The sequence below is a fragment of the Crocuta crocuta genome, unplaced genomic scaffold, assembly GCF_008692635.1.
Source record: "Crocuta crocuta isolate KB4526 unplaced genomic scaffold, BGI_CrCroc_1.0 scaffold316, whole genome shotgun sequence".
In the NCBI taxonomy this organism is placed as follows: domain Eukaryota; kingdom Metazoa; phylum Chordata; class Mammalia; order Carnivora; family Hyaenidae; genus Crocuta; species Crocuta crocuta.
Genome location: NW_027529682.1, coordinates 1,871,655 through 1,884,703, shown reverse-complemented (window position 1 = coordinate 1,884,703; position 13,049 = coordinate 1,871,655). Strand labels below are relative to the sequence as shown.

The following is a 13,049-nucleotide window of genomic DNA, read 5'->3' as shown; positions in this document are numbered from 1 at the left end:
AGTGACTGGAACACAGATGCTGAAACCAATGACGTAGTGGGTGCAGGCTGTGCGACCCTGTATACAGTCAGTGTGAAGGCCTTAATTCCGTGGAACGGCACAGCGGGGAACCCCTCATCCAACTTCTGGTGTCTTCCACTAGCTAGGTATAGACTGGAAAACAGATGCGGAAAGCAATGATGTAACGCAGGGTGCTGAACACTGGAAAAACCGTGTGGGCAATGCAGCATTCAGATAACCATACTGGTTCCCTAAGGTAATAATCCTTGAAAAGAGAGTCCTGGACGTATAGGTTCTTTTGGCATGTATCCAGTTCTGTGAACCAACACTCTGGGGGGAAGGTCTCATTCCATTACCGTCCTGTTTCGCTAGTAGGACTTTACTGAATGCTGATGCTGAGATTGAGATCAAGGAAGGAAGTTGCCATTTGCACGACTCTATGAAAACACAGTTTCTGGAAATGCAGCAGGCTGTTAACATCTTGTTTCTCTAAGTTGGTGAGGTTCGTTGAAATCAGAGGTATCTGGAAGTACGTATAAGTGTTATCTACTCAGCTCTAGGAAAGAACGCAGTGGTAGAACCCCTCATCCAACTTCCGGCGTATTCCACTAGCTAGGCAGTGACTGGTAAACACATGCAGAAAGTAATGATGTAGCGCATGGTGCTTGACTCTGAAACAACCCTGTGCGCAATGCAGGATTCAGTTAACCATACAGGTTCACTAAGGTAGCAATGCTTGAATAGAGAGGCCTGGACGTATACGCTCTTGTGGCTTGGACCCAGCTCTGAGAAACAACACTGTGGGGGGAAGGCCTCATTCCACTACCGTCCGTTTCGCTAGTAGAGCGTGAGTGAATGCTGATACTGACACCGAGACCAATGAAGGAATTTGCCGTTTGCGCCACTCTGTGAAAGCACACTTTCCGGAAATGCAGCAGGCGGTAACTATCTTGTTTCGTTAAGCTGGTAAGGTTCGTTGAAAAGAGAGGTACCTGGAAGTACGTATGTAAGTGTTATCTACTCAGCTCTGGGAAAGAACGCAGTGGTAGAACCCATCATGCAACTTCCGTCATATTTCTTCTTCTTTTTTTTCCTTTGGATATCTTTTATTACATTCAGTGTGGAAAGTAAAGTTTTTGCTTACATATTTGGTAGGAAATATATTACTGATAACTCACCCTGGCAATTGCCCTCTGTTCATATCCCATTTTCTTTTCTGCTAAAATACCTTGAGTTTTCTGTTGATAGCTTTCTTTTTGCTTTTATAACTTTACCATCTATATNGTGACATCTTTATATTTATTCTTCCTATCCATGAGCATGGAATAACTTCCGTCATATTTCACTAGGTAGAGAGTGACTGGAAAACAGATGCTGTAAGCAATCTGGTGAAATTTGCGCCACCCTGTGAAAAAGCACTGTGTGCAATGCAGCGTTCAGTTACCATACGGTTTCACTAGGTTGGTAGTGTTTGAAAACAGAAGCATGGGAGTATAAAGCAAGTGTCATATACTCAACTCTTGGAAAGAACACTGTAAGGAATCCATCATTCAACTGCCTCCCTCTTTGGCTACAATGAAGGAAGTGCCGTGTCCTCGACTCTGTGAAAACACACTTTGCGGAATGCAGCATTTAGTTAACACGCTGTTTACCTAAGTTAGTCATGTTAGAAAACACGCATGGATGCATAAGCTCAGTGGGGTATACTCACCTCCTAGAAACAACACTGTGGGGAACTCCTCATTCAACTACCTTCATTTTTCTCTAGGTAGGTGGTGACTGAATACAGACGCTTACACCAAGCAAGGAGGTGCAGGGTTCTCGACTTTGTGGAAACAACACTGCGCAAGAAAGTGGCATTCTGTTACCATGTTGTTGCACGGAGTTGGTAATGTTTGAAAACAGAGGCATGGGAGTATAAAGCAAGTGCTACTTACTTAACTCTGTAAGGAAAACTGTGGGGCTCCCATAGAGAGATGGTGACTTAAAAGAGATGCTGAAACCAATGATGTAGTGCAGGGTGCTCGACCCTGTGAAACAACACTGTGCAACGCAGCATTGAGGAGTTGGTCACCGTACTGTTTCAAGACGTTAGTAATGTTTTAAAATAGAGGCATGGAAGTAAGTATACGTTCATTGTGTTAGCTTCAACTCTGAGAAACAACACGGCAGGGAACGCCTCTTCCGCTACCGTCCCTTTCCACTAGAGGAGTGTGACTGGGATACAGATGCTGAGACCAACGAAGGAGGTGCTGTTTTGCTCGACCCTGTGAAACCACCATTTATGAAATGGGTGCTTATGCATGCATGCATAAGCTCATTGTGATATACTCACCTCTGACAAACAACACTGGGTACGCCTTATTCAACTACCTTTATTTCTCACCGTCTGTTGGCTCAGTAGGTCAAGCATCTGGCTCTTTATTTAGGCTCAGGTCATGATATCATAAAGTCGTCAGATGGAGCCCTGTGTCGGGCCCTGTCCTGGCAGTGTGGAGCCTGATTGGGATTTTCTTTATCCCACTCTCTCTGCCGCTCCCCTGCTCGCACACTTTCTCTCAAAACAAATAATCTTAAAAAAATTGTAAGTAGATTTATTTTGGGAGTGCATTATCTAGATTGAAGCCTTTGGTACCCATGAAGCAGGCAGCTCAGTACACATGAACTCTCTGAAGGAAGGGAATCAGAGAGAGTGAAAATAGTCAGTCTTCAGGCCTTGTAGCAGAGGGATTCAGATTTTGGTCCCTTATGCAAAAATACTGTCCAAGTGGACACGGTAGATGTGGATGGGAGTATGTTGCTCATGTCCATGGCTGTGGAAGAACCAGAATATTTTCTGGGCTGTTTCTTAAGTGGAAGAGAGAGGGTCTTAACTCTTCCAGTTACTCGTCTGACACTAAGTAAATCTGGGCCTCTGGGCCTCTATTTCTGCATCTTAAAACAATGGCAATGTTGGCATCTCCATTGTAAGAGCCAACATTGTGTAGTAGTTAAAATATGGATCTCTGACAGCCCAGGTTCAAGGCTTTGTTCTTCCATGTCTGAGTTGTGTAACCCGGAGCATGTTCACTTCTCTGCTATCGGTTTTCTCATTTGTAAAATTGAGCTAATAGCCGGTCTTCCATTAGGCAGTTGTTACACCCATGAAACAAACCCTGGCATGTAGTATGTACGTCATATGAGTATTTGTTAAGTAGAAATAGAATTTTCATTAGGGTTGTGTTGTTGGACATTTTGCACATATTCAACAACAAATGTATTATTACTGTTCTGTAGATACAGTAGATTGATGTAATTGCCACACGTCTTTGTGAATAATGTCAGGTAGGTGAGCAAACAGATAAGCCTCGGGTCTTAGTGACAAGGGGTCTCCGTCAAAACGATTATGGTGCCATGTGATATAGTCATATGATGAGGCAGAGCAGGAGTGGGGTCATTATTTTGTCATGTGGGACTCTTAAGCCTTCTAGAAGCCAAGCTCAGAAGTATGGATGTTGGAGCGAGCCTGTTGGAGCATCTAGATTTAAAAAAGAGCCAATGTAACAAGGAACACAGTTTGCAGACAAGAACACAGGTTTAGAGGGGTGGATATACCTTGCCCAAGGTGGAAAGGCGATTCCGTTTTATGCATCTTGATCGTTTTGTTCTCCCACTGGATCCATGCTATGTGGGCAGTTGGCTCGGAGGTTTACACATATGAGGAAAACAGGGCAGACGTGCTGGGACCCCTCAGCACCCCAGAGGCCCACCCTCTGTGTTGTTTTGTGTGTCTGTGCAGAGGAGAACGAGTTCATCTTGAACACCATGCGCAAGTCCATCCACCGCTATGACCTGGCCTTGGGATCCACTGAGCAGCTGCCTCTCAGTGGCTTGTGGGCAGCCGTGGCCCTGGACTTTGATTATGAGCAAACGGCTTGTATTGGTCTGACCTGGCTTTGGACATCATCCAGGTGCGTCAACCCTTGGTGTGCTCATGGGGGCTGTGTCTCGTGATCAGCCAAGCCTGGTAAGCCTCTTTCCCAATGGCCCATGTATACAAAACAGGTATTAGAGGGTTTAAGTGGTCACTCCTTTCAGGGCCGACTGATGAAAAATTTCAGTCTTCTGAGTATTTTCTCACCCTGCCTACCTCTGTCTTCATAGGAAGGACAGAGGGAGCCCAAGTCTGCAGTCTTGCTTATAACGGAGGCCTCATTTTTCCTTCTAAGAAGATTTCAGGACCAGGAGTGTAGGATTATTAATCACTTTCACACCAGCTGCCTCTTAAGTGTCCTTCTCCTGAAGCCATGATTCAGTACCACTTGACTTCCAAGGTCCATGTAGTTATCCACTTCAGCTACTCTGAACACAGTCCAGAACCGGAAGTGTGCTGCAAAGATCTCTACACAGGCCAGATTGATAACCATACGCTCAGACCCATACATTTTAAAGGACAGCTATTTGATCTTTATTCATTACCTATTTAATCTTTTTTATTTATTATTATTATTTTTTAATTTATTTTTGAGAGACAGAGACTGTGAGCAGGGGAGATGCAGAGAGAGAGAGGGAGACACAGAATCTGAAACAGGCTCCAAGCTCTGAGCTAGCTGTCAGCACAGAGCCCAACGTGGGGCTTAAACCCACGAACTAGGAGATCAAAGCCTGAGCCGAAGTCGGACGCTTAAGCAACTGAGCCACCCAGGTGCCCCTGAATCCTTTTTTAGAAAAACAATTCTAACAGGTTTTATCAGGACTTCCAACCCAATTTTACAGTGCCCGGGTTTTTGAGGGGGTGGGCATAGGGGATGGGCACTGGCAGTGACTGGTGAGTGTAGCCATCCCAACAAGAACACCTTATGGCCAAGAGCCTCCCAAGGGTTGAGGAAAACCTCTGAAAGCTGACACAAGAACTCAAAACTAACAGCAGTCTGGTTTCATTTATTTTAAAAGCTAACAGAATCTTGCTTCTCATTAATCTCCAACCTCGTTATTGTGATACCCGTACAGTTCAGTAACCAGCGTTCATAAGGATAATGCAGGGTGATACAAATGATTACGCTGTGTTTAGCTATTCTGTTGAAAGAGGAAGCTGTAATATATTTTAGAAAAATTTTATTGAAAACTGGCTTTGCTCACGTGGAAAGTTTACTCATTTAAAACATCGCATCCCTCGCCAGTCAAGTCGGTTACTACCCATGGGACCGAGTTGGCGCGAGGCCATCTGAGAATTTCACAACCTTTGTTTGTTCTATCTTCAGCACCTCTGCTTGAATGGGAGGACAGGGAAAAAGATGATCATCAATTCCTGTCTGGAGACGGTAAAAGCCTTGGCTTTTGAACCCCTCAGCCAGTTACTGTACTGGGTAGATTTTGGCTTTAAGAAAATTGACGTACGTGTGTCCCATGTTGTCCATAATTATGTGAGCAGGGACAATACCCGAGGCTGGAGCCATGTTTGACACTGAGGTGGGAGCCAGTGTGCCCAACTTGTCTGGAAATTCCTTGAGAATTCCAGAGAATGGATCAGCTGAGCATCTGGAAAGGGAAGAACAAGGGGGATTGTTTCACAATTCTTGCTCTTTGCCATGAAGGTTCCCACGTGGAAATGCCTAAACCCATCAGACAGAGATTTCATTAAGCTGCCCTGAATGATTCTGTTTTGGCTAGCAGCAGCCTATGGTAGTAACTGTAATGATAATCATAATAACACCATAGCATTATTATAGTGCTGTATTACCAATATTCTAGTATGATTGCAGTCGACTAGGGTAATAAAGATGGTGTCTCAATCACGATCACCACTGTTATTATTAAAGACAATGAGGACTTCCCATGTGCCAAGCCCCACTGGAACCATTTTGCATGAATTATGTGATTTACTTCTCACAACAACCCTGTTAACAGCGGGTACTTTTTAAAAATGTTTTATTTATATTTGAGAGAGAGAGAGAGAGACAGAGTATGAGTAGGGAGGGGCATAGAGAGAGAGAGAGACGAATCAGAAGCCGGTTCCAGGCTCCAGGTTCCAGGGTGCAAGCTATCAACAGAGTCCGATGCAGGGCTCGAACTTATGAGCAGTGAGATCATGACCTGAGCGGAAATCAGACACTTAACCCACGGAGCCACCCAGGCGCCCCAACAATGGGTACTCATCCCATTTTACCTGTCTGCACCTTAGCTACCCAAGGCAATGCGAGGATCAGAAATGGCCTCTACAATACCAAAGTCACAATCAACTCCTGGACGTCCCTGCTGAGACCCATCGTCCCCGCCCCTTTTGGTACTGATGACATGGAGGCCTGGCGTGCGGGTGGCATGGGAAGTGCAGGAGAGGCAGGGAGGCCCAGAGAGTCGGGAGAAGTTGTGAGACGAAAGCCACAAAGCCGAGGGCCAGACCCGGGTTCAGTCTTTATTCTGGAAGCTGAGTGACTCAGGCGAGTTTCTTATCCACCAAAGCTTCAGTTTCTTCTTTGTGAGACAAAGTTTCATTTATCCACTCAGTGGTTTCACGAGTGCTGTTTCTCATGTGCTCATGTGTCAGGGATGGTTTGAAGTGGTGAAGAGACAGCAGTAGGTGAAATGCATGCGTTACTGTCATGACAGAGATTAGATTTGAGTGGAGGCGGTGAACTAATTGAAGAAAGAAGTCTGTCAGTTTCGTCAGCGATGTGTCCTTCAGAGAAGGTCCGGGGGTGGGGAGCATGGCAGGATCGTGTGACTGCACGGTCAGGCAGCATGACACGAGGTGGATGGGAAGGCCTTGAGGATGTGACACCTGAGCCAAGACCTGAGGACATGGTGATTGATATCCACCCCACAGTGTGGCTGGGGAAAGTAAAGGAGAAGCTGCCCGGTGCCTGGTCCATAATGAGTAGTGTGTTGCTGTTGCTCTTTCTCTCCTTTAATTGTGTGTGGTCAGCACTTTGCCAGGTGCTGGAAGGACACGGTGCAGCGTAAGCGCCCACACTCTCACAGTGTACAGCCCAGGTTCCTTTTGTGCAGAATGGTAAGGTGAGTCCCTGACAAGAAGTGCTCATGTTCATTGATCAAGGCAGGTGAGAGGAGTTAAGCCGAGGAGCTAGGCCTGGAGGTGAGATGTGAAGGAAGACACGTTTTGATTATGGACCAAAGGAGAGGCCAGAAGGGGATATGGTGAGAGCAGACGAGGAGGAGGAGTATGTCAGGCTTGGAGACCCATGAGAAGGCCAGTCTCATCAAAGTTGTAGGAGCTGAAGTGGAGGAGAGAGAATATGAAAGAGAGAATGAACAGTCTGTGGAGACTCGTTTTTTTGTTTTTCTTTTTTAATTTGTAACAGTTATTCAGTTTTTGAGAGGCAGAGAACAGGAGCTGGGGAGGGGCAGAGAAAGAGGGAGATGCAGACTCGAAAGCAGACTCCAGGCTTTGAGTTGTCAGCACAGAGCCCAATGAAGGGCTTGAACTCAGGAACCTCGAGATCATGACCTGAGCAGAAGTCAGATGCTTAACTGATTGGGCCACCCAGGTGCCACTGTGGAGACTCTTAATTGTGAGGCGGGGACGTTGACAATTTGTTTTGTAGACAGTGTAGGAGCTACTGGTGGCTTTTGAGCCTGGAGGGACAGAGGTGGGTTACTTTGTGCAGATCGTCATGCCCCAGACCTGGGGCACAGACGGCAGTGTGGGTCTTCTGTCAGACCACGTGAGAATTGTCCCGTGAGCCAGAGGAGTGAACAGCTCTTTCCCACCGGACATCAGGGTGGGTTTCGCAGAGGCACCTGCAGGGGAATCAGGCAGCAGAGGGTGTGTGTGTCTGTAGGTTGGTGGCCCCACAGGAAACTGACATAACCTTTCAAGGAACTCAAGTCCACCTTGGACTTCCACCCACGGCTCCCACCCCCCTTTTCTTTGTCAGGTAGCTAATCCAGATGGTGACTTCTGACTCATGATTGTCAATTCTTCTGTGCTCGATTGGCCCAGGGCCCTGGTCTTCCTGCTCCAAGACAGGTAAGTGTGGCCCCAGAGGAAGTTCGCATGTGTTGGTGCCGCAGCAGACAGATTCTCGTGGAAATGCAAACTGCTGGACGCAAACTTGTGTCTGATGATGGTGCTTGAAACAGTCTACTGAATTCTGAGTTTTGAAACCAGAGCTCAGTCATCCGGTCAGGTAACCTCCCTCCATTTTAGTTCACCAGCATCAGCATCCCTGCACCCAGATGTCTCACATCTGTGGGGTATTTCTCCAACAAAAGGTATTATTGGAAGAAAGTCTGTCCATCAGACATAGTCAGGCCTGGTTGGATATCGTGAGGTTCGTTACCTGGAGTTTGAGGCATGATGCAAACATTTGATCCCTTTCATCTCTTTCCTGTGCCCCCGCACCCCCCAGCTTGGGTGGGTTTTCTTACTAACAATCATAAGCACCTGGGAAAAGCAAAGGTGCTTTTTGTTAATCTCTTAAGGAACATAGATAAAAGGAAATCTGGATTATTTTTTCAACCCTTCTGGTACTTATGATAGAGAATTAGATCTGTTTTTTAAGATAAAAAATATATATATAGGTGCTTGATTAAAAACATTATGAGAATGGAGTTTTATGAAATGAAAAATATTTGTTTCCTCCATTCTCACTCTTAACCCTTCTCATTCACACTTCCTGGGGGTAACCATGATTAGTGGTTTCTTGTGTATCTTTCAGATTTCTTTTTTACCCCTAAACAAGCATATGTCCTTAAAGCACATGTACACACTCACACGTCGAACAAAATCATAGGATATTTGCTGTTCTGGACGTTTTCAAAAACACTTAACGTAGTTTGAAGGTGATGTTTTCATGTGAGCACTCGTAGATTTTTCAGGCTTCATAATACTCTTTTGTGTATACCACAATCTGTAACTTTCTCTGTAGATTAACATTTTGGTGTGTAGACATATATATCCACCTAAAATTGTGTGTGTATCTATACGCATATAATACATATATGTGTACATCTACATATATATACTTGCTGGTAAGAACAGTGCCATGATGAATATCTTTGTACGTTGTCGTGACATAATGTGATTATATCTGTAGATAAATTCCAGTAAAGGAATTGCTGGCTCAAGAAGTTAAGTGGTCTTAAGTAACACAATTACAGATTATAATAATAATATTGAGCTCACTGGCCTTCTGGTTGTCGATTAGCTCCTTGCATCTTTGGGGTAGAATCTGACCCTTCCCCTCTATCCCCAGGTCCTATTTGATGTGCGTTCTTTCCTGGTTTTTACTAGGGTGATATTCTGGACTGGCTGGGGGGAGCTGAAGCCTGGAATTTATCAAAGCAACACGGATGGTTCCGCCGTGCTGCGTCTTGTGTCCAAGGATGTGAAGTGGCCTAATAGCATCTCTGTGGATGATCAGTGGATCTACTGGACAGATGCCTACCTGGACTGCATCTAGTGGATCATCTTTGATGGCCATCAGCGTTCTGTCATCCTGGACAACCTCCCCCACCTCTTCGCCATCGCAGTCTTTAAGGTGGGGTTTCCTTTGCTCCCTGCTTGGGCCATCTGTTAGAGCTGGTGAAGAGTTGCTCTTGCTTTTGCAGAGATGCTGGTCTGACTTCTAGAAGACGGGCTCAGTCCCGAATTTGAGACCGTTTCCTTGAGCGGATGCGGAAGGATGCCAGAGTTGACAGGGGTCCAGGCTGCTCACTATTCTCATTTCAAAAGATTAAAGGTTGAGGTTGTTTCATGGAAAGATCCCCCATTTGCTGGTAGTTGGGGGTCAGTGTCCTCATCTCTTGAGAGGCTTGTCCCCCTTAAGCCCCAGTGGCTTCACATGAGCTCTGTACCACTTGTGTTGCCCGTCGCTTGTGCTTTGAGTCTAGAAAACAGAAAAGGCAGCTCTTCCTGACATTGGGAAGCAGATTGTGAAATGAAAGCCTGGGCTGCACTCACCCCTGAAGACTTATCAGATAGTCTCCTTCGGGCTGCACCATCTGTGTGGCTCATTGGTGGTGAGGTTTGGATAAAACCACTGCCTGGCATTTCAATGGAATCTTGGTGAGGCTGGTCCTCCACCAGTGAATGTTAGGCATCCTCTGCCTGGGCAAACCTCTGTTCTCACGGAGGGTCCAGAATGGGAGACCCAAGGAGCTGCACTAATGAACAGAGATTTTTCTCTTCCCGAATGAAATCTACTGGGACGATTGGTCACAGCTCAGCATCTACCAAACCTCCAAATACATCGGCTTTCAGATGGCCATTCGGGCGAACCAGCTCACGGGGCTGATGGACGTGAAGATTGTCTACAAGGGGAAGACAACTGATAAGGCCATATCCCCTGCTCCATCTCTCTCTCTCTTTTTTTTTAATATTTTTTATTTATTTCTAGGAGAGAGAGAGAGAGACAGCGTGAGCAGGGGAGGGTCAGAGAGAGAGGGAGACACAGACTCTGAAACTGGCTCCAGGCTCTGAGCTGGCAGTCAGCACAGAGCCTGACGCGGGACTCGAACCCACGAACCTCGAGATCATGACCCAAGCGAAAGTCGGACGCTTAACCGACTAAGCCACCCAGGCGCCCCTCTCTCTCTGTCTTTCGTGGAGCTCTAGAAAGAGACTAGGCATGGGAAGTCTCTGCTCAGACAGGATCTGGCAGCCTGTGTCTTCATTGTCACAACAACATGCACATTATTTAATTTCTTCCTAATGACATCTTAGTTTTTCTGCTAATGGTACACACACAGCTGGAAGACGGCATGTGTTTTCCTGCCTTGAGTGTGATCCTTGGTGGGTAATTAGACCCTCCTCCCCTGTCTGAGGCCCCTGACTGATGGGTGGTGTGGCTTCTGTTGTGGCTAGAGAGTCCCCGGCGTGCACTGAATCCCCGCCTGGCAGCCTTACAGGGCGCAGTGCTGGGGTGGGGGTGCAGACGCTTGCTGCCTCCTGACAGGAGTCCCATCTTGTTCTCTGGTTGTCCAGATGACCTGTTGTTCACTGAGAACCCTGTCTCCCTTGTGATGCTATAGGCATCATTATGTGATGTATTAATGAATGTGTCCTGCCAGCAACTCTTAAGCCCCATGAAGGAGGCATCGTATCTCTCTTTTTTTTCCCTTCTGGCCTCCAAACTTTTGCACTGCCTAGCACTTCATAGGGCTGAGTGTTTGTTGAAAGAGGCAGTAGCTGTCTTTTTTTTTTTTAATTTTTTTTTTATTTTTTTTTCTAGGAGAGAGAGAGAGACAGTGTGAGCAGGGGAGGGTCAGAGAGAGAGGGAGTCACAGACTGAAACAGGCTCCAGGCTCTGAGCTGGCAGTCAGCACAGAGCCCAACGCGGGGCTCGAACCCACGAACTGCGAGATCATGACCTAAGCGAAAGTCGGACGCTTAACCGACTAAGCCACCCAGGCGCCCCAGTAGCTGTCTTAAAGATTGTCCTTGGAGGCTTCAAGAGCTGCTCAGTGCCTGTGACCCGCTGGTCCTGGAGACAGAGGCTCTTCGACAGAAAGCTTCCTTCCTTCTTTCCTGCCCTTCCCTTCTGCCTGCCACCCCACACTGTTGGCTCTCCAGGAAAGAGAGCAGGGTGCTTGGGGAAGAATAGTCCCTTTAAGAAGCACCCTATCTATCTCTGCGGAATTAAATAGCATCTCGGGTCTGCTGACTCTCCTTTATTGACAAACTGCTAGGTTTCCTCGTTTGAACTAGAATGTTGACATTGTGTGGTGGGTTCTGGCTGGCCCCGTGCTAAGAGAAGATTGTCAAAGGGAAATAATATGGTGACAGATAGAGCATTGTTATTTGGGGGAGACCAGTGGAGATAACATTGAGCACACCCTCAGAAAACTGAAAGAATGTTGGAAACATAAGTCTGTATTCTTTTTCTGTCTTTGCAACTGACCTGTGATGTGGGCGCGAGTGGTACTGTGATTCATGGATCACAGATTAGTGAACGGCATCTCAGATGTGAATTCGCTCTCTTGGAGGTCCCTGGCTGGCTTAGGAGCTGGGATTTCATTCCAGTTATGCCACAGAACAGATGGGTCACTCTCTTCTTGGAGGCGGTGCCTGTTTTGAAACCGGGAGGGATGAGGGACTCAGCTTCTCAGCTCCAGGGGCTGAAACTTGGGGCCTTGGTCTGATGGAGGACCCCTACCCTTACTGATGGGCACCGCTGGCCAGCTGAGTGAGTTGTCTGTACTCTTCTGGATTAGCACTCGGTCCAGAAAGCAAGTCTTCCTTTCGACAAGCACTTGTAAGCGCATGTTGTAAGGACACGGCAGTGCTCAGACAAACCAGTGACCCTTGGGCTCCTCCCTCCCTGGTCTGGGTCGCTGGTCACTTGTTTCATTCCATTTGATATCAGTCTCAACCAGGTCTTGAGGGGGAGGTGTTTGGTTAGGGGGTTGTGGTCCAAGCACATGTACAGGTGGTGTCCTGGGGCTGTGCACATACGTCTGCGAGCCTTGCCTTAGGTGTGATATCCCCTTTGTGCCTCAACAAACCCCCTTCATTTAAACTGTCTAGGGTAATTCTGGGAATCTGGCTGGGGTCTGAGTGGAGGAGATGTATGCCAGTGGGCAGCACACAGACTGAGGCCTCAAGAACAGTTACTGCCTTCTCTTTGCTCCTTCCTCCGTTTGCCTTCGGGATTTCCTTTTCCTCCTTTGTGTGAGAAGGGTCCTTGCAGCCGACCTCCTGCCCACAGACACAGGGCCAGAGAAGCAAGTCCACGATCTCTCAGATGGGCTGGTTTAGGTTAAATGAGCCCTTTCGAAATGGTACCTGGCTGTCAGCACTGCCTGTATGCTGCAGGTGTCTCTTGGCCTTGAACTTGCTTGCTCTCACCTCTCTGTTTTTTGGGACCCTGTTTTGCACATTCGTGACCCCTGGTGTTAGTCAATCTTTATTATTTTTGCTGTTGGCTCCTAACACATGTAGGACTGTTTGTTAGCCGAGGGTAAAATAATAAAGGAGATAATAACCTACATTTATTAAGGGTTTCCTGTATCAGCCCCACACTAATGTGCTTTGTGCTTTTTGAATGGCTTCAGTTAACCTTCCCCAAATCCTTGCATACTAGTAACATTTTCAGTTTGTAGATAAGACT

General features: G+C 46.8%; 1 pseudogene; it reads left to right on the top strand.

The window, feature by feature from the left end:
- The first annotated feature begins 2,145 nt into the window (after window positions 1–2,145).
- LOC144230713 (sortilin-related receptor-like) overlaps window positions 2,146–13,049 on the top strand; it is a 64,709-nt pseudogene continuing 53,805 nt past the window's right edge.